Below are 25,671 nucleotides of genomic sequence, written 5' to 3' on the forward strand. Positions count from 1 at the left end.
GTAGGTCACTGCAGATGGTGACAGCAGTCACAAAATTAAAAGACGCCTGCTGCTTGGGAGAAAGCAATGACAAATCTAGACAGCATCCTAAGAAGCAGAGACAAAGGTCTGTATAGTGAAAGCTATGGTTTTCCCAGTAGTGAGAGCTGGACCATAAAGAAAGCTGATCGCCGAAGAATTGCTGCTTTTGAATTATGGTGTTGGAGGAGACTCTGGAGAGTCCCATGGACTGCAAGAAGATCAAACCTCTCCATTCTGAAGGAAATCCGCCCTGAGTGCTCACTGGAAGGACAGATCCTGAAGCTGAGGCTCCAAGACTTTGGCCACCTCATGAGAAGAGAAGACTCCCTGGGAAAGACCCTGATGTTGGGAAAGATGGAGGGCACAAGGAGAAGGGGACGACAGAGGACGAGATGGTTGGACAGTGTTCTCGAAGCTAAACTAAACTAAACAACAACAGTATTGTTTTCTTGCGAAATGTTTAAGATAAAAAACATTTGTTAGAGTTGCTGTGTCAAATGCGCACTCTGTAGCTGAGCTTCTTTGTAATTTTTTTTATATATCTTTAAGATAATACTTTGTTTTCCTGTTAATTATGTCGATCTCAACGTATACTTTGGGTTGTTTTTTTTACTTTCTTCTGCTTTATTGGATATCTTAATGTGATGCAAGTCACTTTTAGACTTTTTCTTTAAAATATAAAGCAGTGTAGAAATGAAATGAATGAATGAGATTCCTGCATTGCAGGGGGCTGGTGAGCCTTGGGGGGGTCTCTTCCAGTTCTGTAATTTTATGATTCTATGATGGTGATGGTGATAAACCAACGGGCACCAGCAACAGTGGAAGGAGGAGAAGGGGAACCCAGAGTTTGCATCCCATTAGGGGCATCCCAAGCCCCACATATAAAAACAAACAAAACATGTAGGAGTGCAAATATCCAGAATGTGGGGTCAGGTGGGATTACTATGAGGAATTATAAAATATGCAACAAGCCATTGTGTCCACGATGAATGCATTGTGTTGACTGGGTTTGATACATTGACAATAATTTCTGATCAAATCCCACATTCCTCTGCATCTCTGGCCATTTCTCTTGCTTGACAAGTCAGGTACACAGCCCAGTTGCTTAGACAGGCAGGCGTCCTGGGTCATCAAACTCAGTGGGCAAGTTTCTTTGCTGTAGCTTTTCTGATATGTTAATCCCAGGATGTTAATCTTAGGGCCAGGAAACAGATCTCACCTGAAGGTGATAATGATCGCTGTCTTCCTGGCCATCCTTCTTCTCATGTATATTGCTTGTTTATCACCTCAGGTTTTGCCAAATGCACTCCTTTGTAGTTCTGTTTTATTTACCCCATGCTTAATTAGTTTTGGTAGATTAACTTTGTCCCCACCTGGGGTTTGTAGAAATGCTCAGAAGAAATCTGATTGGTTCTTAGGAACACTCTGTAAAAACACTCTTTTGTGAATAAAACGACCTGGGCCAGAGGGTGGAGGCAGAGATTATTATATGCACCCTTCCCGGAGTCTTGCTGGTTCAAGCCTCTGTGTGTATTCTTATTAATCAGAGTTCAATCTTTCCTTTACTTTGGGAATGCCTCAAAACACTCAGCCCAAAACTTGGAAGCTACTTGCAGAGATTTGTTAAAATGCCTTCTCATTTGAAAGCCAAGCCGCTTTGGGACACAGCTTCCCAGCCTCCTGTTTGTAGAAGGGGAAGCATTTTAGCACCCTCCTGTAGCACTGGACGCCGGTCAATCGATAGGCAGCTATTTTCAGGTAAAGCAAATGGATTTTAGACCCTCTAACTTCTTCTGGAACAGTGCCAAGGAATAAGGCTGCAAGATCAGAGGGAGACACATTTTACGAAGCGAGGAAGGGCTTGCTTGTAGAAGCGCGACTCACGAGAAGATGATCTTACTGGTGCCAGCAACATAAAGAACTTTGTGAGGGAGGAAGGGGAGAATTTGGGGGTGTCCCTGAAAAATGGCCTTTTGGAGGAGGGAAATGAATACAAGCCATTGGGCACTTATCTTTCCGCAAGGGCAGACATTGATGCTGAAATCCAGCATCACCTGGGCTCTGTGAATGCAGCTTTCTCCTGATTGAAGTACAGAGTGTTTGAGGACCGGGACATTCGCAGGAAACCAAAATTCTTGTTTACAAAGCTATGGTACTGCCAACCTTACTGTATGCTTGTGAAACGTGGACCACTTATAAACTCCAACTCCTCAGAAGATTCCATCAACGGTGTCTCTAAAAATTTTTACACGTCACCTGAGAAGACAGGTGAACTAATGCCAGTGTACTGGAAGAAGCAAAGATCACCAATGTCAAAGCAATGATTCTTCAACATCAACTTCGTTGGACTGGTCATGTTGTGCGGATGCCTGATGATCGTCTTCCAAAGAAACTACTCTATTCAAAACTTTTAAATGGAAAGCATAATGCTGGTAGTCAACAAAAGAGGTTCAAAGACTCAAGGCATATCTTAAAAAATGTAGTATAAACACCGACAACTGGGAAACAGTGGCCTGCGAATGCTCCAGTTGGAGAACAGCCTTTACCAAAGGTGTCATGGGCTTGAAGACACTCGAACTCAGGACACAAGGGAGAAATGTGCTAAGAGGAAGGCACGCTTGGCAAACCCTCACCATGATCAACTCCCGCCTGGAAACCTATGTCCTGTGATAGGAATTTTATGGTCTTAGATATATGGCAACGTTCATAACCACACGTACATAGATCAGCACAGGAAAGCCAACCTGGAACCATTTTGATTCCTAAACTGAGTAAATGTTTCTCTGCATGGTCAAAATGGAAAAGCCTCCCCATTGTCTCTTCCTTCACAAATCCTATCTTAATCTGTTTGAATAAGGGTGTGAGCCTTATCATTACAAAAGACTGCCCAGGCTCCCCAAGAAATCCAATCAAGTAACCTGCCAGACAGGAAATAAACAAAGCGACAGGAGAAAACAACATGCAAATGTTCTGTTTTAGACCGCCTTATCTGAGGGGTGGTCTTAGGTTACACCCCTTCTGTGATGAATGCATAATGTTTCTGGGGGTGGTCTTGATCTAGAGGAGGGGAATTTCAAAAGTCTTTATAAGCCCTTGCACAGCATTTTTGGGGGGTCCTCTTCCTCTCCTGCGTGTGAGGGGAGCACCCTGTTGCAACAGATCAATAAAGATCAAGCTTACTAGCTGCTTTGCTTCTCAAATATTCTCTGGTTGACCTCTGTTATTTTCTCCTACCAATAGGGAACCTATGTAAGGACTCTATATGGGCTCTTGGATACCCCATAAGGGAAAAGGGCATATTTTTATTTACCACAGTCCCCACTGTGGAAGGACATGTGGATCCAGAATTGGCCTCCACAGTCACTTACGGACTCACTGTTAAGACCGTGTTTATGGAAGACAATCTGACTCGGCTACAAGTGAGTGCCAAAGAAGAAGAAGAAGAAGAAGCCTGTGGGGCATTTTTTAAAAGCCTGAAATTCCACAGCATTCCAGTTGGGCAAAGAAACGGCTCAGAGCGAGCCCCTCTGGAAGGCACGAAGAGCCTGAGGCCCGGGGAGCAAATCATACAATCACAGGAACATAGAAATGTAGAGTTGTGAAGTGAAAGGATAAGAAACAGGGATTTATATCTAGATGTTAGGATAGAGATGATAAGGAAAACAGGAAAACAGGAAGACACAATGAGAGATAAAGGAGGTGCTGTGGGATTGGTAGAAGTCAATGTTTTGTTGTTGTTGTTTTAGTGTTTATATTACTAACTTGTAAGATATGGATTTGTTTTGTTTTGTTTTAGTTGTTGCTTTTTTAGTTTTCGAACGTTGGTTTTTGTGTGTTGTGTATTGTTATTTTTTGATATTTTTCGTTTTGTTGTTGTTGTGTGCAAAATACTAATAAAATTTATTTAATTATAAGAAAAGAAATGTAGAGTTGGGAGGACCCTGAGGATCATCTAGTCCAACCCCCTGCAATGCAGGAATAGGCCTCTGTCCCATATGCAGCGTCCTTGAGATATGCCTCTCGCTTGCCTGCTGTGGGAGTGTGTGTAGAAAGCAGCCAACTGCGCACAGGTAAGATTCAGGGCAGATGCTCCGCCCACTTTTGCCTCTGGCCACGCCCACCACTGACATGTGCCCCAGAAGGGAATGTTGCCCTCAAGAGTGAAAAAAGGTTCCCCACAACTGCTATATGGATAAGGCCCGGCTTGGCTTTCCTGGGTCCCAATCTCACTGTGGTGGAGTTGTTGCGGATGCATGCTCATCACCCCAATCCCCGGTACCCAAACCTCTCAGTTGCTATGGCTGGAATTGGATAAGACCTCCCCATCAGATGTCTCGGCACTGACCTAGGCGAGGCTGCCCCCATGAAGGTCCTTGTGGCATTTGCCTCCTAGGTGGTGTTAGTTTCTGTTTCTCACTGTGCAGCTGCTTGGAGTCACAGGACTCTGTTTACATTCCTGGGATTTCATACTATTGGAGTCTCACGGGAAAGGAGACGGGATGTGACATTAGTGGTTTCCTATTTCCTTTGTTCCTTTGTTCCTTTGTTTCAGTTGCTCTCTGCTTTCATAGAGAGAGGATGTCTTTTCTGTTCTGCGTAGTTTAGAAATAAAACTCTTTAAACATGTAGCTCATACGATCTCATCCTTCCCTGCTGGGAACTTTGCTGAGTGAAGAATGTGCTTGGAGCCTTATCATAGAATCATAGAGTTGGAAGAGACCACAAGGGCCATCGAGTCCAACCCCCTGCCAAGCAGGAAACACCATCAGAGCACTCCTGACATATGGTTGTCAAGCCTCTGCTTAAAGACCTCCAAAGAAGGAGACTCCACCACACTCCTTGGCAGCAAATTCCACTGTCAAACAGCTCTTACTGTCAGGAAGTTCTTCCTAATGTTTAGGTGGAATCTTCTTTCTTGTAGTTTGGAACCATTGCTCCGTGTCCGCTTCTCTGGAGCAGCAGAAAACAACCTTTCTCCCTCCTCTATGTGACATCCTTTTATATATTTGAACATGGCTATCATATCACCCCTTAACCTCCTCTTCTCCAGGCTAAACATGCCCAGCTCCCTTAGCCGTTCCTCATAAGGCATCGTTTCCAGGCCTTTGACCATTTTGGTTGCCCTCCTCTGGACACGTTCCAGTTTGTCAGTGTCCTTCTTGAACTGTGGTGCCCAGAACTGGACACAGTACTCCAGGTGAGGTCTGACCAGAGCAGAATACAGTGGCACTATTACTTCCTTTGATCTAGATGCTATACTCCTATTGATGCAGCCCAGAATTGCATTGGCTTTTTTAGCTGCCGCGTCACACTGTTGACTCATGTCAAGTTTGTGGTCAACCAAGACTCCTAGATCCTTTTCACATGTACTGCTCTCAAGCCAGGTGTCACCCATCTTGTATTTGTGCCTCTCATTTTTTTGCCCAAGTGCAATACTTTACATTTCTCCCTGTTAAAATTCATCTTGTTTGTTTTGGCCCAGTTCTCTAATCTGTCAAGGTCGTTTTGAAGTGTGATCCTGTCCTCTGGGGTGTTAGCCACCCCTCCCAGTTTGGTGTCATCTGCAAATTTGATCAGGATGCCCTTGAGTCCATCATCCAAGTCGTTGATAAAGATGTTGAATAAGACCGGGCCCAAGACAGAACCCTGTGGCACCCTACTAGTCACTCTTCTCCAGGATGAAGAGGAACCATTGATGAGCACCCTTTGGGTTCGGTCAGTCAGCCAGTTACAAATCCACTGAGTGGTAGCATAGTCAAGACCGCATTTTACCAGCTTCTTTACAAGAATATCATGGGGCACCTTGTCAAATGCCTTGCTGAGATCAAGGTAGGCTACAGGCTTGCAATTCTGTCAAAAAACGAGATCAGGTTAGTCTGACATGACTTATTTTTCAGAAATCCATGCTGACTATTGGTGATCACAGCATTCCTTTCTAGGTGCTCACAGACTGTTTGCTTAATGATCTGCTCCAGAATCTTCCCTGGTATTGATGTCAGACTGACTGGGCGGTAATTATTTGGGTCCTCTCTTTCCCCCTTTTTGAAAATAGGGACAACATTTGCCCTCCTCCAGTCTGCCGGGACTTCGCCTGTTCTCCAGGAATTCTCAAAGATGACTGCCAGTGGTTCTGAGATCACATCTGCCAGTTCTTTTAATACTCTTGGATGCAGTTCATCTGGCCCTGGAGACTTGAATACATCTAAACTAGCCAAGTATTCTTGTACTATCTCCTTAGTTATTCTGGGCTGTGTTTCCTCTGCTGAATCATTTGCTCCAAATTCTTCAGGTCGGGCATTGTTTTCTTTATCGGAGAAGACTGAGGCAAAGAAGGCATTGAGGAGTTCAGCCCTTTCTGTGTCCCCTGTTTGCATTTCACCATCTTCTCCTCTGAGTGACCCCACTGTTTCTTTGTTCTTCCTTTTGCTACAAACATACCCATAAAAGCCTTTTTTGTTGCTTTTAACCTCTCTAGCAAGCCTGAGTTCATTCTGTGCTTTAGCTTTTCTGACTTTGTGTCTACACGTGCTGGCTATTTGTTTGAATTCCTCTTTGGTGGTTTCCCCCCTTTTCCATTTTTTGTACACATCCTTTTTTAATCTTAACTCAGTTAAAAGTTCTTTAGATAGCCACCCTGGCTTCTTTAGGCACCTTCCATGTTTCCGTCTCATTGGTATTGCCTGAAGTTGTGCTTTTACTATCTCCCTCTTAACAAACTCCCATCATGAACTCCCTTTCCTTTTAGTATTACTGTCCCTGGGATCTCACCCAGCATTTCCCTAAGTTTTATGAAGTCGGCTTTCTTAAAGTCGAGAAATTGTGTCCTAGTATGCTTGGCTGCTCCTTTCCGCTGTATAGTAAACTTCAGAAGAGCATGATCACTCGCGCCTAATGATCCTTCCACTTCTACCCCACTAACCAGGTCATCAACATTGGTTAGGACCAGATCTAAAATGGCTGTTCCTCTTGTTGCTTCTCCCACTTTCTGGACAATGAAGTTGTCTGCAAGGCCAGTGAGGAATCTGTTTGACCTTATGCTCTTGGCTGAGTTTGACATCCAGCAAATATCCAGGTAATTGAAGTCCCCCATTACTACTATCTCCCTTCCTTTTGCATGCTTGGCCATCTGTTCCAGGAAGGCATCATCTATGTCCTCCGTTTGGCTTGGGGATCTATAGTAAACTCCCACAATGAGGTCACTGTTATTCTTCTCTCCCTTAATTTTGACCCAAATGCTCTCACTTTGGCTTTGAGGTTCTAAATCTTGGATCTCTTCACAGGTATACACATCCCTGACATATAACGCCTTATCAAAGGCTCGGGGTCATTAATTGTTTGTCGGAGGCGATTTCAAAGGCTCGGTCGAAGGGAGCTGCCGACAGGTGGGTCATAAGGAAAGGGTTAAATGAGTGTGAAGTGACTGGCCAGTGGGAACCCAAGGGGAGGACTTAGAGTTAGAGTTGAAAGTGTTGGGAAGTCAGTTGGGAGTTGGAGAAGGAAGAGGGAGGGTAAGTCTGTGGGTTGGTCGAGTTGTGTTGTGAGAGAGTGAGAGAAACTGATAGGAGGAGTCAGATAGACAGTTAGGAGAGCCAGTGTGGTGTAGTGGTTAAGAGCGGTAGACTCGTAATCTGGGGAACCGGGTTCGCTTCCCCGCTCCTCCACATGCAGCTGCTGGGTGACCTTGGGCTAGTCACACTTTTTTGAAGTCTCTCAGCCTCACTCAACTCACAGATACAGATAGGTAGCCGTGTTGGCCTGCCATAGTCAAAACAAAAAAATTTTTTTCCTTCCAGTAGCACCTTAAAGACCAACTAAGTTAGTTCTTGGTATGAGCTTTCGTGTGCATGCACACTTCTTCAGATCTGAAGAAGTGTGCATGCACACGAAAGCTCATACCAAGAACTAACTTAGTTGGTCTTTAAGGTGCTACTGGAAGGAAAAAAAATTTTTTGTTTCAACTCACAGAGTGTTTGTTGTGGGGGAGGAAGGGAAAGGAGAATGTTAGCTGCTTTGAGACTCCTTAAAGGGAGTGAAAGGCGGGATATCAAATCCAAACTCTTCTTCTTCTTCTTCTTCTTCTTCTTCTTCTTCTTCTTCTAGGATAATCAGTTAGCAGTTCAGGAAAGGATAAGCCGGTATAGAAACTAAGATTAAGAAACTAACAAGAAAAATTATCTGAAACCATAAACTTGTTAAGGCTTAGAAAATAAACTTGCTTAAATTATTGAAGGCTAGAACGATGTTGATTCAGAAATTAAGGGGTTAAAAGCTGTAATGATTATGTGATTAAGAAAAGAAAGGTTAAAAATTATATAGAAATTAGGGAAAGGATTTGCTGAATTGACTTAATTAGAGAATGGAATAGAGAAAGGGGAGGTACGAAGGGGGTCGGGAAAGTAAGTTTTATGAATATAAGGGATGGAAATTATACTTGTTTTGTATGTGTTCTGTTTGGATTGTATGTATTTTTATTGTTTTTGTTTTTTTATTGTTCTGTTTTTTCTGTTTTATATAAATTCCTAAACCTTAATAAATATGTTATAAAAAAAGAAAAAGAAAATAAACTTGCTTATTTGATTTAATGTTAACAACTGTCTGGACTCTGTGTGTACCCGAGGGAAACGGGTTGGTGGCAGCGGGAAAGCAATCACAGTGGTGGCACAGGGATCAATAGACCGTCAAACGTCCGGGGGCCCCGTGTGATCGCCACAGTCCTCTTGTGGCCCCTGTGAGATTTTCATCCCAGCCAAACTGACAATTTCCCCTTCCCTCAAATAAGCCGAACTGCCAACAGTCTCTACCCGCTTTATTGCTGGGATGCTCAGCTCAGCCAGTCGGTGCCTGAGGCGTCAGACTGCCACAAACAATACAGCTTGAACAACTTTTCCATTTTTCTTCTCAATTCCTGGCTGCGTTCCAGAGATTCACCCTTCCTTCCATCACTCAGACATTTAAAACTGCACATTAAACCTGCAGTGCAAAGCATACAATCCACCCCTCACCTCAGAAAGGAAGCACAAGACACCAAAACTACTTTTCTCGGGGGCGGTGGGAAGAACCACAAACTTTCTCCTATTCAAATGCAACGTTGTTTTTTAATCTACCGGCAAGGTTAAAAATCCGACGCCTCAGGGCTGCCTTCATCGCCCACGGTGGTAATAAGCTGGCAGCAAACTAAGGGGAGGGAAAAAAAACAGTTTTGTGAAGAATTCTCTGGCGTGTGCATATTTTATACTGGAATAAATTTCCATAAAGAGAAGGTCCTGATGGAAGACCACAATCTCCACAGTTGACAAGGCTTTAGTGCTCAGAGTGAGTTAGGAAGCATCACCTGAGACACAGACAGACAGACAGGACAGACAGACTGCTAAATTATTCCTATCCAGGTCACAAGGAGGGAGAAAATTATTTAGGGTTTGGGGGGCAGATCAGGCATGGAATGATTCTCCCCATCCAACAGCAAAGGGGGGGGTCTGTCTGAGTTGTAGCAGCGCTTTGAAAAATTGGTTTTTTTACAATTCCTGAATTTCAGCACCTGAATTTCAGAGAGCTGTCAGTGGGCTCAGCAGGAATTACTTCAAGACAGTGACACTCTCCCCAGGGTGATGCTTTTAACACTCAACCTCTTAAACACACACACACACACACACACATTTCAGAGTAGCAACTTAATGCAATTTGATGCCACCGTTAGTCCAAAACGTTTTATGACGTGAAGTAGCAAATGGCACACAAACACAAGCAGAGAGAAAAATACACGTGTGTGTGGAATATATACATATTGAAAAACCTCTTCTCCAACAATTCAAAGGGCTGATAATTTGGGGCTGCGGAAACCTGTTGCCCTCCAATTGGACTCCAACTCCCATCATCCGCAGCCAACATGCCCAATAGTCAGAGATGATGGGAGTTGGAGTCCAATTGGAGGGCAACAGGTTTCCCCATCCCAGTGCTACGGGAAGATTGCAAGCAGGACAGTATGGTGTAGTGGTTAGAGTGTTGGGCCTGGGAGGCGACGGTTCTAGGGGGAAGCTGGAGGTGCAAATGACCATCCAACTTTGAAAAGCTGGCGTGGCTGGATCAAGGTCATCAGCTTTGTTGAGTTAACTAAACTAAAGAGCTCTAACCAGACCTTGAATAAGTATGCAATTAATTGTTTTGAATCTCATTGCGTTGCTTTCTTTCTTGGTGGGTCGTGCAAACCGCTGTTCTGAATGGTGCTTTTTATAGGGTAGGGTAAGGGGGCAAGTTTATGGAACCGAGGGGACAGTAGCCCCAAAGGTTTGGGAGTTCCACCTTAGACTACAGTGCTTGCCAGCTCCAAAATCCAGACGAGGTGCCGGAAGCTGAAGAGGCAACAGGGTTTAGTGTGCAGGAAGAGTCTGTGGCAGAGAGCAGTCTAGACTCAGAGGCAGAAGCAGAGGATGGAGAGGGGAGAGCCAAGAGGCAAAGATGAGTCAGGTTATGAATAATCCAGGGAGTCTCCGGCTCCTGCTGCAACCAGCTCCCTTGCCCCCGGACCAGAAGAGGTATGAAGAAGGAGGAGCAAAGAGAGAGAGACCACCTCAGATTGCTAAGGGAGGAGCCTTAGAGAGCGGTGGGAAGGCAGGAATTTTCAGTCCTAGTTGCTTTGCTCACTAGGCCCGAGATGTTACTTTCTTTGAATACAGAGTTAACTTCGTGGACACCTTTTGAGTTATCGCAGACCTGCGCCGGATGCTCCTGACAGCAGATTCGTGAACGACGTGCCAATTGCACTAGCGCTGAGTATCACTTAACTCCAGCCTGCTTCAAACCGAAACGTGCCCCCCTGTGCTGGTCCTGGGGGCTACCAAGAGGCGAGGTCCGAGTCCAGTCCGAGGTCGATGGTGCGGTATGGAAGCTGTCCGTCAAAGCTGAAGCTGGGTCCAAGGCAGGGAGTCGGGTGGGTTCAGGAGCTCTGGCAGAAGAGCAGGTCAGGGTGCAAGCAGGAACAGGCTATCAACAACATTGCTCCCACAACTTGGGACTGGGGCTGGTCAGCTTTTATCTGCCCCGAGGCACAGGGCGGCCCCGGTCCACAGGTGACTCGCCTCTCCTGGCCTGGAGGTGAGCACTCCTCCTGCGGGAACTTAGTTCCCTCCGCCTCTCTGCCCTGAGCCTCTGCAGCTCAGGAGAGGCTGGAGGGTTACCGGACCCAGAGGCAACCTCAGCTTCCTCTGACGGGGCTGAGAGTGGAGCACCTGCAGGCAGTGGGTCCTCCATCACCTCAGGAGCCAGAGCAGACTCAGCTGATGCCTGCACCTGAGGACCCAGCACAGGTGAGGACCCTTCAGATTCAAGCCCCAGCCCCGTCTCAGCTGGTTCTGGAGGCGGGGAATCCTGTGCAGGCTGGGATTCCTCAGGTTCAGCCTCTGAGTCCAAATCCCAGGCCATCACACACACCCTTTAAGCGTCCTAACTTGCAAACATGGGAACATTTTAAAACCAGCACAGCTACAATGTGTAATTATGGGTAGCAGGGTGGGGAGGGAGGAGGAGATCTGTACCCAGTCAGAGAGTTAAAAGCTGTTCTGGGAAGAGCGTTGCTTGACTTGCCTGCAATTAAAATCTATGCTTTAGGTTTTGAATTAACATAACATTTGGGATTTAGCAGGCCAGGGCTGGGGGGGTGGGGGGAGAGAAATCTTCCCTTTTAATGAAAGCTGCGGTTCTTGGAGAACTCTCCAGAGCTGAAGTAATTATTTATGTTCTTTTTACCTCTTTGGAAAAAGAGCTTAAAGAGCAACGTTCTGATCTACACACCCACCCCCTGGAAGCATATGGGCACCAAATATCCGAAAAAAATGCTGCTGCAGGAGACTCTGTACCCACCCATAGATATAGCATGGAATCATAGAACTGTAGAGCCAGAAGGGACACCCCAAAGGTCATCTAGCCCAACCCCTGCAATGCAGGAATCTCAACTAGATCATAGATGAGAGATGGCTGCCCAACCTCTGCTTAAAAGCCTCCAAGGAAGGAGAGCCCATCGCCTCCCAAGGAAGATCGTTCCACTGGCAGACAGCTCTTACTGCCTGGGTCTAGACACATCAAAGAAGCGTTTCAGAAAAAGCTCGTTGTAAGCCTCAAATTGGGAAACTACGTTGGCAAAAGACGGAACTCCACAGCGCCATCTGGTGTCACAGTGTTATAACGCGTATAAAACAGGAGCTGTCCATGGTAAACACAGAAAGTTGTAGCCCTGAGAAAAGAGTCTGCCTGGTTAGCCCTATGAACAATAAAACCAGTGGGCTATATTCAACCTGCTAAGACTCCCCTGGACTCCAGGATGGCTGGCATTCCTGCTCAAGGTAAGGTTGATTTTGAAGAGAAAAGCTATTGATGTCCTGAATTCGAGTGTCTTCAAAGCCCATGACACCCTTGGTAGAGGCTGTTCTCCAACTGGAGCGCTCGCAGGCCAGTGATTCCCAGTTGTCGGTGTTCATACTACATTTTTAAAAAGATTTGCCTTGAGGGAGTCTTTAAAACTCTTTTGTTGACCACCAACATTACACTTTCCATTTTTAAGTTCGGAATAGAGTACAGTGGTACTTCGGGTTACATACCCTTCAGGTTACAGACACTTCAGGTTACAGACTCCGCTAACCCAGAAATAGTACCTCAGGTTAAGAACTTTGCTTCAGGTTGAGAACAGAAATCGTACGGCGGCAGCACAGTGGCAGCGGGAGGCCCCATTAGCTAAAGTGGTGCTTCAGGTTAAAAACAGTTTCAGGTTAAGAACGGACCTCCGGAACGAATTAAGTACTTGACCCGAGGTACCACTGTAGTTGCTTTGGAAGACGATAACCAGGCACCCACACAACATGACCCGTCCAACGAAGTTGATGCTGGAGAATCTTTGCTTCAACACTGGTGATCTTTGCTTCTTCCAGTACACTGGCATTAGTCTGCCTGTCTTCCTGAGTGATGTGTAAAATTGTTCGGAGACACCGTTGATGGAATCTTTTGAGGAGTTGGAGATGGTGTTTATAAGTGGTCCACGTTTCACAAGCATACAGTAAGGTTAGTAGTACCATAGCTTTGCAAACAAGCATTTTGGTTTCCCTGCGAATGTCCCGGTCCTCAAACACTCTGCACTTCAGTTATGAGAAATCGGGAATTTGCGAGTAGCCACAACAGCTATGCTGTGACTCCAGGGTCAGTGGCAGTAAAGTTTCTGAATCCCAGCTGCTAGAAACCGCAAGAGGTGATCTTGTGCTCAGATCCTGCTTGCGGGTTTCCCACCAGGGCATCTGGGAACGGGATGCTGGACTAGATGAGCAAATTGGCCTGATCCTGTTGCCGACCTCTGGCGCGTCCCCAACCCACCGCTCCATCTTTGCAGTTGAAATAAGGACGCCTCGCTTGAGCAGAGGATGCTCAGCTTCTCAAAGGGTTCGTTTTCAAACCGGCTTGTTTGCTATTCTTGGCTTCGGTTAAGGAGGAGAAATTTATGCTTAACATTAGCTCAGAGCTGGCAGACAAGTCAGAGGGGGGTTTTAACGTGCTTGCGGCGAGGTGGGAACGCTTGTTCTGATAGTATTACTCAAGCAATAAGAAGCACAGCTATACTACAAATCCCCAGGCTACGTTGCAAAGTGACCTGTGGCCATGGCACTAAATAAAAACTGCAGGGGAGCTGTGCAAAAGGTAAAGTCCTCATGGATTCTTCATGTGGAGAGAGAGAGGAGGGGAGGGCTATTAGGAAACCTGCAGCAGTTTTACGAGAGGGAGATAAGAAAGAGAGCAACCTTTTGGTGCAGGAAAACCACATTTTTTATTATCATCATCATCAGTTATGTAATATACACTAGGGGCTGTTGCCCCTGCTCAGATTGCTTACCAACACCACCTATCCCCTACCCACACCAAACCCCTATCCTTGCCTTGCCAGCTTACCCCTCACTCCCTTTACAACTCACCCAAACTCCCATTCCTTCACAGCTCCTTCTAGGCCTTCCATATCCTCGGAGCTCCTCAGATACCTGCTTTATTAAAGAACCTGATGTTGTTTAAGATTGCCATTCTAAAACCTGCCTTCTCTTTTGCTCCCCTTCCCTCCCCTGCCTTCATGCAAATGCAGAATCCTCCAATGGGGCTGCGTGATGACAGCCTTGCATTTTTATTTATATAGAAAGATATATACTCAGTGCAGCAATGTGCAGATCTTATGCCTGGACACATAACTGTTTGCCTCTTGGCAAGCAGCAAACCTTTTCTCATTTCGAAACTTCAGCAGACTTCTTAGCTGAGCCTGAGATTTGACTGCTGACCTCTGATCCTTTGACCATGGACTGCATGCGGCACTCAGATTAATTTTACTGTCCTTTTGACCTGTTGCATAAATGTGTCGTTTCTACTGATTTTTGATGTTAGCCGCCTTAATGACAGAAAAGGCAAGAGGTAAGTAAACATTTTAGGGCAAGGTGTCGCTGTTTCTTTAATCTGCTTCCGATCTGCGTTGGATTTGAAACTGTTTTTATATCTGAACTTATTTTTAATGGTTTCTTATCTAAAATCCTTTCCATTTATTTTGCATCTGAAATCGTTGTAACTGATTTTTGCTGTTAATTTCTTTAAAATCGTTGAATCGTTCTGAGATCTTCTGTAGGAAGTGGAATGAAAGAAGCAGGAGAAAGAAATAGAAATCACACACGTGTGTGTATATAAGATGCTTTCAAAAACCCAAAGAACTCTCTGAAAAAAGTCTAGTCCTTGATTTGGTATCAAAAGGGGAACAAAAGGCCCTTTTAAAGAAAGTGCTATGGCTCAGCGCTACAGACCCTGCCTTGTATGCAGAAGGTCACAGGTTCAATTCCGGGCATATCCAGGTAGAACAGGGAATGTCCCCACACTGAAAACCGAGAGGTTATTTTCTATTTATTTATTTTTTGTATTTTATATAGGCAGCCCACACATCCAAATAGGTATCTGTCAGGGACTCAGGAGCAGGAGCTCTGGGGAGAGAGGAAATGGAGAGCGAAGGGGAAGAATCCGAGGGCAGCGTAGGGGAGTATGACAGTGGCCCGAGAGATTCCATGAGTTTCTCCAGCGAATCAGAAGATTCCCAGAAGGGGGCGCCGATGGTCAGGGCAAGGGGGGCCCCAGGGGGGACGCACCAGAAACAAGGAGACAGAGGGGAACCCCAAAGCAGCAGTGGGGGATTGGGACCAGTTTCCCCACCAGAGCGTAGTGGGGGGGAAGAGTCACATGTGTCAGGGCCAGCGTCTCCTCCAGCGGGGAGAGAGAGTGAGTCAGGGCTGACCACGCCTCCAACGGAGGGGAGGTCAGTTGCAGCTAGCCCCCCCAGAGGGGGAAGCAGTGACAGCAGCAGCAGTGAAACAGTCAGGAGGAAAGTTACCGGCTGGGCGCGCGTGCCAAGTTCAAATGTACAGGCGGGGGGAACAGCAGGAGACCCGGATGGGGAACCAGCTCCTAAAGCCTGCCGGAGGGAGGGGGAAGGCTCAGGGGAATCAGCAGGAGAAGAGGCTAGAAAGGGCGAGACCCCGACGGACAGGCGGAACCAGAGGCGGAAGGAACTGAGGAAGAGGTGGAGTAAGGCTAGAGTCTTAAATTGGTGTCTGGGGGGAGGAGACTCAGACGGAGCATCAGCGGTCTGACAGTTGAGACGTAGAGCTGCACGCTGCGGCTCTGGAAGTGAAACTGAACTTCAATAAAGAGTTTTGTACTTAACAAAGAAGCAGCGTTGGTCCTTTGTGAGCTGGGACCTTGGGCAGCTCTGACAGTATCTAATCTAGACTGATGACTAAAAACCTCAATAGAGGCTTCAAGCTGGGATTTGATGGCTGTCTATCAGGGATTCTTTACCTGTCATTTCTGCATTGCAAGGATGCCTCTCAGGGTCCCTTCCAACTACATAGTTCTAGGACTATAAGCCTTGCATTCCAACATAGAGAGGGCACTGAGCCCTTGAGATAACGGAGTAGTGGTTGTTCTGGGGAACACGGGTGGCACTGTGGTCTAAACCACTGAGCCTCTTCGGCTTGCCGATCGGAAATTCGGTTGTTCGAATCCCCACGGCGGAGTGAGCTCCCGTTGCTCTGTCCCAGCTCCTACCAACCTAGCAGTTCGAAAGCACACCAGTGCAATTAGATAAATAGGCACTGCTCTGGCGGGAAGGTAAACAGTGTTTCCATGTGCTCTGGTTTCCATCACGGTGTCCCATTGCACCAGAGGTGGTTTAGTCCTGCTGGCCACATGACCAGGAAAGCTGTCTGCGGACAAACACTGTCTCCCTCAGCCTGAAAGTGAGATGAGCACCGCAACCCAACAGTCGCCTTTGACTGGACTTAACTGTCCAGGGCTCCTTTACCTTTACCTTTCTAGCCATCTCTTTGAAAGCCACTTTCATTATTCATCTGTTAGTATAGCCCAGGACCATAATTCTTCCTTTAGAGGGATGTCATCTAGAGATGGTCCAAAATCTCCAAGGCAGTGGTAGACCTGCACTCAGCAGAGAATGAGACTCTTTAATCTTTGGGTTGTGGATTTGAGCCCCACATTGGGCATCGCAGGGGGTTTGACTAGATGACCTTCGTGGTCCCTTCCAATTCTACAATTCTGTAATTCTCTGATTCTATTTATATCTCACCCTTCTCCCAAGCTGGGATTCAAGGCGGCTTACACTATTTTTAAAACCTCAAATTTAAAATACCATGTAAAGAAAACAAATTCACTAAAGACAATACTTAAAAGGAAACCTATTTAGAACCAGCGTTAAAATACCGATTGCCCTGATAGCAGGCCAGCTGTCAACACTGTCTGCACCCATTATTTATTGTCTGTGTTTATAATTAATACCACCAGCAAACTTGGCAACCTTCCTACTAACCCCTAACTCTAGATCATTTGCAAACAAGTTAAAAGCCACATGCCCGTTACGAGAGGGAGGCAAAAAACTTGCGCTTCAAGTGACTCCCATGCTAAATCAGTTTTAATTCCAAAATGATGGTGGCTTTTTATGTCTTTGAACGATCAACCCGGGTTATTTGCAGATTTAAAATGAAGGGGGGGGGGGACGGACACTGTGAAATGCTGTGACTCTTTGCTTTCACTTTGAGCTATTTTCATGTTCACCTGGCACCTGCTAAAGCGTTTTCCAGATCGCTGCAGGCATTCCAAGGGCACATCCCAGCGAAGCCAAGACACTCAAGGCCAGCGAGGTGCGTAATCTGGTGAGACTTCCAAGGGCCAGATAGAGGGGACCTTGGGGGCCACATTCAGTCCCTGGACCCGAGTTTCACCCTACCCCACCCCCAAAATAAAGGTTCGAGTTGTGCCCTTCCCTCTAAGCAGCTGTGGCGTTTGCCTCCTAGGTGGGTCATAAGGAAAGGGTTAAATGAGTGTGAAGTGATTGGCCAGTGGGAACTTGAGGGGAGGAGTTAGAGTGAGAGTTGGAGTTGTGTGGAAGTCAGTTGAGAGTTGGGAGTTGGAGAAGGAAGAGGGAGGATAAGTCTATGGGTTGGTCGTGTTGTGTAGTGAGAGCGTGAGAGGAACTGTTAGGTGGAGTCAGATAGATAGTTGGGATAATCAGTTTGAAGTTGTTAGGTCAGCATAGAAACTAAGATTAAGAAACTGACAAGAAAAATTAACTGAAACCTCAAACTTGTTCGTGCTTATAAAAATAAACTTGATTATTTGTTAATGTGAACAACTGTCTGGACTCCGTGTGTACCCAAGGGAAATGGGTTGGTGGCAGCGAAGAGGCAATCACAGTGGTGGCACAGGGATCAATAGACCGTCAAACTTCCAGGGACCCTGTGTGATCGCCACAAAAGCATACCTGGGAAAGGACGTCACGAATGAACTGGGAGTTTTGCTGTTACCTGAGGCCATCTGTTCCCCAAAGATGACTCTCGGAACATAATCTATTTCTGGGCGAGTGAATAATGCAGCAAATGGCTCCCCCCCCCTCTCTCTCTCCTCCCCACCCCGACGATAAGCACAAGAGCCTACGAGGAAGAGAAAAATGTTCCACTACCTGTGCGAACCTCGTGTGGTCTGACGCAGCAAAATCAGACTGATAAGACAAGCAGCAGAACAGGTTTTTTGAGGGGAGCAACTGAGGGTCTCTGCAATGTGCATTAGCTGCCTACCAACACACCGGCTGCACAAGGAGGGCCCACGCTGCAGATTCGCGTGCAGCAGGTGCAGTATTTGCACTCACAAGTGCGAACAAAAATGACCTTTGTCGGGAGACAGACAGGGGAAATGTGTCCCTGCTAATTCTCCTGGACCGCTCTTGATACCATTGACCATGGTATCCTTCTGGAGCGGATGTCTGAGTTAGGGATCAGTGGCACCACTTTGCGGTGGTTCTGGTCCAATTTGGATGCTCATTTCGAGACGGTGATGCTTGAGGAGTGGGGAGACGTGGGTGGTGCTGTGGTCTAAACCACTGAACCTCTTGGGCTTGCCGATCAGAAGGTCGGCGGTTTGAATCCCCACGACAGGGTGAGCTCCCGTTGCTCGGTCCCAGCTCCTGCCAACTTAGCATCTCAGGACTATTTAATTGCTCATCTTCTAACACTGTGTATGCCATCAAATGCCAACAGTGCCCTTCAGCTCTCTATATTGGACAAACAGGCCAAACCCTACGCCAAAGGATAAACAGACATAAATCTGACATCAGGAATCACAAGACAGAGAAACCAGTAGCAGAACACTTCAATCTCCCAGGACATTCTATACAAGATCTCAAAGTAGCTGTCTTATTACAAAAGAATATCAGAAATAGACTGTGAAGAGAAGTCGCTGAATTGCAACTTATTAAAGGTAAAGGTACCCCTGCCCGTACGGGCCAGTCATGTCTGACTCTAGGGTTGTGCGCTCATCTCGCTTAAGAGGCCGGGAGCCGGCGCCGTCCGAAGACACTTCCGGGTCACGTGGCCAGCGTGACGAAGCTGCAGCTGGCGAGCCAGCACCAGCGCACCACACGGAAACGCCGTTTACCTTCCCGCTATAAAGCGGTACCTATTTATCTACTTGCACTTAGGGGTGCTTTCGAACTACTAGGTGGGCAGGAGCTGGGACCGAAAGACGGGAGCTCACCCTGCTGTGGGGATTCGAACCGCCGACCATACAATCGGCAAGTCCTAGGCACTGCGGTTTTACCCACAGCGCCACCCGCGTCCCATTACCGTATTTTTCGCCCTATAGGACGCACTTTTTCCCCTCCAAAAATGAAGGGGAAATGTGTGTGCGTCCTATGGGGCGAATGCAGGCTTTCGCTGAAGCCTGGAGAGCAAGAGGGGTCGGTGCGCAACGACCCCTCTCACTCTCCAGGCTTCGCGGACCTCTCCGCAAGCAGCGGGAGCGCTCCCACTGCTTGCGGAGAGTTGCCTGCAAGCCGAAGCCTGCGCGCGCTGAGATCAGCGTGCCCAGGCTTCGCGGACCTCTCCGCAAGCAGCGGGAGCCAGCGCTGGGCTCCCACGGCTTGCAGAGAGCTGCCTGTTTGGGGGCTGGGGTCGGGGAAGCTCGGGCCTCTCCCGCCACAGCCCCGTGCCTGGGGGGGAAATAATTTTTTTCCCTTTATTTCCCCCCCAAAAAAACTAGGTGCGCCTTATGGGACGGTGCGTCCTATAGGGAGAAAAATAAGGTAATTAATTGCAGCCGTTAACGGTCATCAACAGGTTTACCACACCTATCAGCCAATCACCTATTCCCACCACCCTTCTGAGTAATACCCCTCCCCACCCTCTCACTATATATAAGGGTCTGGTGACTTCTGTTTCAGTGTATCTGAAGAAGTGTGCATGCACACGAAAGTTCATACCAATAACTAACTTAGTTGGTCTATAAGGTGCTACTGGAAGGATTTTTTTCTTTTCTTTTCTTTTTGTTTTAGCAGTTCAAAATCACACCGGTACAAGTAGATAAATAGGTACTGCTGCGGTGGGAAGGTAAAAACTGTTCTCTGCGATCTGGCTTCCGTCACAGCGTCCCTGTTAGCAATTTCAATCCTCCGATGCTGCAGATAAGATTGTTGTAAATCACATGCCTGTCTGAGAAGAGTGTTGGAAACGGAAGACAGTCTTATTTCTTCCGCTGTAATGTACTTTCACTTTTACTTGTTCTGTTTGTTCTCTCGGAGCTGGAGAGAATGGACGCCATTATGCTTTTGTCTGTACCTAGTGTGTAAATAAATAGTAGATTAGCTCTACGACATCTCATTGTTCTAGCTGTGTTTTGCCAGAAGCTTAGTGTGCATACAGTGGTACCTCTGGATGCGTACGGGATCCATTCTGGAGCCCCGTTTGCATCCTGAGTAGAACGTAACACGCGACTGCGCGTCTGCGCGTGCGCGGGTCGCATTTTGCCGCTTCCTCGCATGCGCATGATGTCATTTTGAGTGTCTGCGCATGCACGAGCAGCAAAACCCGGAAGTAACACGTTCCGTTACTTCCAGGTCGCCACAGAGTGTAACCTGAAAACGCTCAACCTGAAGCAAATAGGTTGTGACACTAGTTTCCAAGCTGAGGCTGCATGCCCACCTGTCAGGGCTGTTTTGGGAGCAGACTTCCATCATTAGCCGGGGTTGGTCTAGATGACCGCCGAGACCCCTCCCAATCCTGTGCTGCGCATTGCTTTCTGCACACTCGGTTGGGTGGCAAAATGCTGCATGGATGCCACCAAAACAAAAGAGGAAAAGCACAACAACCACCCACAGCCAACAGAATAAATTCTAAAAGATCACAGAGCATCAAAAGGCCGAAGTTGCTTCTATCAATAAGATCATTCGGCTTCTCCAAACATTGACATTTCTGCCCGTAAATAATTTAACCGCCGCGGATTTGCAGCGCTGGCTCCGGCACCGGAAAGTATATTTCAGTGGAGGAAAACGATCCACCGCTTTGCTGAGCACATTTAAATAGCACATTTAACCCATCCATTTAGCTTATGGTGACGGATCGCCTGAACATGCAAAATTGAAAGCCCTCTCTTATTTTTAGGCTCCACGTGGTCCAAACCTGAGCTTGACAGAGAAACAAACATCCCTGTGATTTAATGACCACCCCGTTCGGCCGAAGCTGCTCTAGGGGCACTTTTTGCTCGTAAAGCAAAAAAATATATATTCTACCAGCCACTCAGATTTCTTATAATAAATTTCTTTTTTAAAAAAAAAAAGTGCAGGAGTTTCAAGCATAACATATGGCAGATGTCAAGTACTCCATCGATTAATCAGCTGAAATTGCTGCAGGGGCAGCCAAAGCTTTATTGCTGAGGCTGGGAGAAAAGAGAGGGAATATTAGGGAAGTTTATGAGTCTGCAGCAACAATAACTATCCACATTATGGGCCAAGGAAACCACAAAGTCCTGTGGCTGGAATTAACATTGCACCAAACGAAGGAAACTGGTTTGTTTCAAGATGCAAAAGTGCCAAAGATCTGGGGCAGCGTGGAGTAGTAGTTAGAAAGCGTCAGGGACCGCGAGCGGGGAGAGCTGGGTTCGAATCTCCCCACTCAGCCATGGAGCTCACCAGGTGAGCTTGGGCTGGTCACAGTTTCACAGCCTAGCTTACCTCACAAGGTTGTGAGGATAAAACGAGAAGCCTTACGTGAAGGAAAGGTGGATTTGTGCAGCCGTTCCTTCTCCTAAGATGTCCTGCAAGCCACGGGGTAAGGTACTGAATAGCTAACAAAGCAGAGACATCACCTTGCCAACAAAGGTCCATATAATTCAAGCTATGGTTTTCCCAGTAGTGGTGTATGGAAGTGAGAGCTGGACCATAAAGAAGGCTGATCGCCGAAGAATTGATGCTTTTGAATTCTGGTGCTGGAGGAGACTCTTGAGAGTCCCATGGACTGCAAGAAGATCAAAACTCTCCATTCTTAAGGAAATCAGCCCTGAGTGCTCACTGGAAGGACAGATCCTGAAGCTGAGGCTCCAAGACTTTGGCCACCTCATGAGAAGAGAAGACTCCCTGGAAAAGACCCTGATGTTGGGAAAGATGGAGGGCACAAGGAGAAGGGGACAACAGAGGACGAGATGGTGGGACAGTGTTCTCGAAGCTACCAGCATGAGTTTGACTAAACTGCGGGAGGCAGTGGAAGACAGGAGTGCCTGGCGTGCTCTGGTCCAGGGGGTCACAAAGAGTTGGACACAACTAAACGACTAAACAACAACAGCTAATGAAACCTAAAAAGTCATTTTCTTTGCAAGTATCCCTCAAAGAATGCCGACTTTGAAAATCAAAATGTCCAGCTCATAGTCTGAATTCTCCCCCAAGATCTGAGAAATTCTTAATACTTTTTCTAGTCCACTTTTCTGGAGAAATCTTCTCCACTGTCCTGAAAAACTCCTGCTATAATAATAATAATAATAATAATAATAATAATAATAATAATAAAAAAATTACTTATACCTCGCCCACCTGGCTGGGCCTCCCCAGCCACTCAGGCCGGCTCCCAACAGAAAATTTAAAACACGATAAACATTAAAAATTTCCCTAAACTTTCATAAACTGTTCACCGGTGGGTAAGCATGCTCCAATTTTGCCCCTGCTTCAGCAGGGTAATTACCAAATGACAACTGTTTAAGAGAGGTAATTACCTCTGAAACTGCCCCACTAATTGCACTCTCCATTCAAAACTCAGATACCACTGTTTTAGATAATTCTGCATTATACTGCAGGAGACTTTGGGTGGAGAGATGTCGTGGGGAGGTCTTGGCCACCGCAGAATAAATTTGCAAACCCATGAATTTGTGATCTTGTGCATGTTGCACAGATGTAGCCATTGTTGCTCTAAGTAGGTCAGGGGGAAATTCAAACCTTTCCCAGTGTCCCCATGAATTATAAATTGGCTAGGAATGTTAAGTCAAGAGAGTGTTTTGAAGAGGAGAAGCTTGTCTCTCCTTTTCCAGTGCTGCTGCGATAACCTTCACGGAAAGCCGCTTAAAAAGTCAAACTCTCGTGTTATTATCCTGCGTGCCGTTCCCATGACAATGCTGTGTGCAGTTAGGACCACATTAGACCGTGGATTTGATGCAGTACGACTTTGCTCTGAACAGTCGTGGCTTCGCCAAAGAATTCTGGGAGCTGTAGTTTGTTGTGGGTGCTGAGAGCTGTTAGGAGATGCCTCTATTCTCTCTCTCTTTTTTTAATAATTTTTATTAAATTTTCCATTATACAAATTCACCATATCAATTTTTTTTCACAAATTTCAAATTTTTAGACTTCCATCAGCTTCTCTGCAAATCATCCATATTTTTTACAAACTTTACACATTCTTTAAATTTAATGTTGCCTTTTAGTATACCCTTACTATCCTATTCCTTTTTAACAATACTCCTTTAACTTTCACAAAACTTCTTTAAATCCCACTAGCGTTGTTTGTTCATCACATATACTTTTCAGATATTCTGTAAATTTTCCCCAGTCCTCGATGAACTTGTGGTCCCGTTGATATCTAATCTTCCCAGTTAGTTTGTCCAACTCTGCATAGTCCATAAGTTTCATTCTCCACTCTTCAAGGGTCGGTAGTTCCTCTTGTTTCCATTTCTGGGCCATTAATATTCTTGCTGCCGTTACTGCATATTGGATGCCTCTATTCTCCTCCCAGAGCTACAATTCCCAAAAAGGTTTAACAGACTATCCCTTTTCGTGAGGAACTCTGAGAATTGTGGCTCTGGGAGAGGAACAGGGGGACTGTTGTTTGATGGTTCCAGTCCTACAGAGAGTGGCATTGGGAGAGTTCTTTGGCAGCTTCAATACAGTAGTACTTTGGTTCTCCGTTCTGGAAGGCTGTTCCAAAACCAAAGCGTTCCAAAACCAAGGCGCACTTTCCCATAGGAAGTAATGCAAAATGGATTAATCCGTTCCAGACTTTTTAAAAAAAAAACCCTAAAACATCAATTTAACATGAATTTTACTATCTACCGAGACCATTGTTCCATAATATGGAAGCAATAATCAATGTACTGTACTATAAAATAAAGAAGACAGTATTGTAGAGGATAAAAATAAAATAAAATAAAATTTCTTACCTGCACTGATGTCATTGTTTGGATGGGGGGCTTTTATCCGTTTCCGCAGTCACACAATCAAAATCAATCAGTAGCTGAACTGGGTTCCACATATAGTCACAAAAGCAAATTAACCGAAAAAGTCTCAAAAACAAAAGCGCAAAATAGCAAAAGCAAAAGCGCCAAACTTAATTCATTCTGGAAGTCCATTTGACTTCCGAAATGTTCGAAAACCAAGGTGCAGCTTCTGATTGGTGCAGGCGCCCTGGAACCAATAGCCGACAACCGCATCGGACGTTCGGCTTCCGAAAAACATTCGAAAACCAGAACATTTACTTCTGGGTTTTTGGCGTTTGAGAACCAAGGTGTTTGAGAACCAAGGTACCACTGTATTATCCTTTGTGCTACTGAATATATATATGAAGCCACTGGGAGTTTGTGTGGAATGGGTTTTAAAAGGTAGGAGAGGATATATTAATTGCAATTTATCCCACCAAGCACTCACGTGTGTGGGTTGAACAGAGTTTCAAAATCCCATCCTTGGCAGCAAAATTAAAATGAATTCATCTGTAAAACCTTGTTCTGAGCAACTCATGCTATGAAGGAAAATGGTTCCTCTTTCTTACCCTGCTTAATAAAGAATCAACCAGGGAGGAAAGCTTAAAATTATAATTTACTTACTTGTAATCTTGTGTTAGTTTGCAGCAATGGCAGCAGTGAAAACTAGGCTGGCAAAATATTTATATTTACAGTATAACCAGCCTTGGGAATGTGCCTAAAGCTGGGGCAAACAGAGACATGTCTGCATTCAATGTGGATCAAAGCAAGAGAAAAACAGAGGAACAGGAAGTACTCTATACTCTTTCCTCTCCAGGGGAGGAGAGGAAATGACATCACACAGAGCCCTCTCTACCAACTGAACGTCTATGGTCTGAATATCTGCCTATCAGCAATTCAGCACTATGGTATTAACCCCTTCTCAGGCTAACTAGTAAGAATATGCACATGTTAGGTTTAGCTGCTAATCTCCCCCAATTTGGGGGCTATCAGTATTTGATCATTCCTCCCTCCGACATCTTTCTCCCCACGTGGGACAGTGAGGTGCTGACTACACACAAACATGGGTGCATTGGAAGCTGCCTTCTACTGGGCCAGATCCCCAGTCCATCCAGCTCAGTATGGCCAACACCGGCTGGCAGCAGCTCTCCGGGATTTCAGCCAGGGAATCTTTTCCCAATCCCACCTGGATCTTGATGGCAGAAAGTGAGGAGGAATTAAAGAACCTTTTATTGAGGGTGAAAGAGGAGAGCGCAAAATATGGTCTGAAGCTCAACATCAAAAAAACGAAGATCATGGCCACTGGTTCCATCACCTCCTGGCAAATAGAAGGGGAAGAAATGGAGGCGGTGAGAGATTTTACTTTCTTGGGCTCCATGATCACTGCAGATGGTGACAGCAGCCACGAAATTAAAAGATGCCTGCTCATTGGGAGAAAAGCAATGACAAACCTAGACAGCATCTCGAAAAGCAGAGACATCACCTTGCCAACAAAGGTCCGTATAGTTAAAGCTATGGTTTTCCCAGTAGTGATGTATGGAAGTGAGAGCTGGACCATCAAGAAGGCTGATTGCCGAAGAATTGATG

The 25,671-nt window shown here is 46.0% G+C and overlaps 2 protein-coding genes across 4 annotated transcripts in view; one reads left to right on the top strand and one right to left on the bottom strand.

Annotated features, from left to right (window-relative positions):
- The window catches only part of LOC310762905 (solute carrier family 35 member F4), a 164,408-nt gene that overhangs the window by 83,975 nt on the left and 54,762 nt on the right, over positions 1-25,671 (bottom strand). The gene's annotated exons all lie outside the window — the stretch shown is intronic.
- TBPL2 (TATA-box binding protein like 2) overlaps positions 1-25,671 on the top strand; it is a 246,019-nt gene that overhangs the window by 19,587 nt on the left and 200,761 nt on the right. Inside the window, exon 1 of one of the 2 annotated variants that reach the window (XM_083619316.1) lies at positions 4,711-5,218. The exons of the other annotated variant lie outside the window; for it this stretch is intronic. The gene's annotated coding sequence lies outside the window, so the exon portion shown is untranslated. Of the gene's footprint in view, positions 1-4,710; positions 5,219-25,671 lie in introns of those variants that run through there. 2 annotated transcript variants of the gene reach the window in all.

Source organism: Podarcis filfolensis (genome assembly GCF_964270895.1).
Source record: "Podarcis filfolensis genome assembly, chromosome: 1".
Lineage (NCBI taxonomy): Eukaryota > Metazoa > Chordata > Lepidosauria > Squamata > Lacertidae > Podarcis > Podarcis filfolensis.